This window comes from Limulus polyphemus, unplaced genomic scaffold (assembly GCF_000517525.1).
Source record: "Limulus polyphemus unplaced genomic scaffold, Limulus_polyphemus-2.1.2 Scaffold4302, whole genome shotgun sequence".
NCBI lineage: Eukaryota > Metazoa > Arthropoda > Merostomata > Xiphosura > Limulidae > Limulus > Limulus polyphemus.
The window spans coordinates 83,046-85,200 of record NW_013669912.1 but is presented as its reverse complement, the minus strand read 5'-3'; the positions used below and the strand labels follow the sequence as shown (position 1 = coordinate 85,200).

Below are 2,155 nucleotides of genomic sequence, written 5' to 3'. Positions count from 1 at the left end.
TGTTATCCCTATCCATAAGTACTGTTGTTGCTGCCAATGTTGTGTTATCTGTATTCATAAGTACTGTTGTTGCTGCCAATGTTGTGTTATCTGTATTCATAGGTATTGTTGTTGCTGCCAAGACTGTTTTATATGTATCCATAAGTATTGTTGTTGGTACCAATGTTGTGTTATCTGTATCCATAAGTACTGCTGTTGCTGTCAATGTTGTGTTATCTGTATCCATAAGTATTGTTGTTGCTGCCAAGACTGTTTTATATGTATCCATAAGTATTGTTGTTGGTACCAATGTTGTGTTATCTGTATCCATAAGTACTGCTGTTGCTGTTAATGTTGTGTCATCTGTATCCATAAGTATTGTTGATGCTGCCAATGTTGTGTTATCCCTATCCATAAGTACTGTTGTTGCTGCCAGTGTTGTGTTATCTGTATCCATAAGTATTATTGTTGGTGCCAATGTTGTGTTATCTGTATTCATAAGTACTGTTGTTGCTGCAAGTGTTGTATATTTCCAGAAATATTGTTGCTTCTTCTATTGTTAATTTTCAGTGCGGATAGTCTTGATCTCGAAGGTAATTTCAATAAATGTTTTACTTTACTGAAAAATCTCCCTTAACAACTGATTATAAAGAGGGTTGAGTACGTTATATTAAAACAATTCTGGAGCCTCGCCATGTCGTTCAATTCATGTTGCCACGTCTGGTCAAACTCTATCTGGCGACCTTGCAACTTGACAATAGACCTCCAACGGTAGTTTCCTTTGAAAAAGTTTCATTGTAAGGATATCACACCCAAAGCACGCCACCTTTCATTAGATGCTTTCCATCTTCTGTGCGAGGACGACGGTTTTTCCAACGCTCATTTCAAAACCACTATCACACAGACTTCCATTAGACGCTGCGTCCGATGACTTCACCTGTATGTCTTCATATGGAATAGCATGAATATCCGTTTCATTCTCAATCTGTTGAGGCATGCGACGGTTGAATGGACGTGTCATACAAGAAACTTGTGTACACGTGACTTGTGAAGCTTTTTCAAACAAAGATGTTTCTTGATATTATTACATACTGTTGCCTGTGACACGTGGATGAATTTTGTCACGGATCTTTGTGTTCGTGAATTCTAAACTGTTACAAGACGTTTCACTTTGTTTACCACAGCAGGGATACGACTTGTCGCAGGTCTCGTTCTTGACGATCCTGGTGCCCCAAGTTGATCCATATCCCTTTGTTTTCTAACGCCATTAAGTTATTTGGGATATATATCCAACTTGGAAATTCTAAATCCCCGATCTGAAAACATCTTCATAAAATCATTATAACTACTCAACCCTCTATAATTAAAACTGTGATTAAAGAAACAGAAAAGCTTTTTATCGTTTGAAAATAGAGGCAATTAGAAATAATTATTTACATTTATAAAACGAACTATCAGAATCGGCTGCTGTTATCGTTATGTATTGATGTCAAAGCTACTAAGGCTCTTTGCTGCCGTCCCTAATTTTGAATGAAGGCAGTCAGTAGCACCCCGCCATTTCATAGTATCGCGTGGATTCGAACTCATCTCGCCAGTTCCTAGAGCTTTACTATAGGACAAAACCATGCCTTGCTGCTGTACCTAATTGATTTCATAAATTATAATTCAGTGCTAACTGTTATTTCTGTGGAGCCTACTTTATCGTGAGTATGTAATTTTTATTTTGATATATTCACTTGAGATGGCGCTTTTACCAAGTCCTGATCAAAAATTATATTACAAATATCAACAAGAAGGTACACAGTTTTATCAAAAGATATACAATATCGCTATTGGTATTAACGGTTATGTCTGATATTTATCAGCCACTTACCTGTTTCTCAGGGATTGTTCATATAGAATAATCTGCAGATTTCATCAGTATATGTCAAAGTTCTGGTTTCAGTATGATTAAATAATTCTTTGGACTAATCTTTTGTGTCATGACAATTTAAATAAGTCAGTTTCCAACATACCCGGTCGGATCTTTTCACTCTGATAAAATCCGTTTGTCAGCTCGAGGCGCCTGAACTGTATATATCGAGAGATTACCATCCCGCCCTCTTGTGGTCAAAATGCTATACTAATCGATAATTCGTCAAATAGTTCCTTTCGAGTGGCAAAAGACCCTTTAACT

General features: G+C 36.9%; 1 protein-coding gene across 1 annotated transcript in view; it reads right to left on the bottom strand.

The window, feature by feature from the left end:
* LOC106470931 (octopamine receptor 1-like) overlaps positions 1–1,916 on the bottom strand; it is a 4,285-nt gene extending 2,369 nt beyond the window's left edge. Inside the window, exon 1 of the mRNA XM_013931510.2 lies at positions 1,853–1,916. The gene's annotated coding sequence lies outside the window, so the exon portion shown is untranslated. The remainder of the gene's footprint in view (positions 1–1,852) is intronic.
* Between the last annotated feature and the right edge of the window lie 239 nt (positions 1,917–2,155).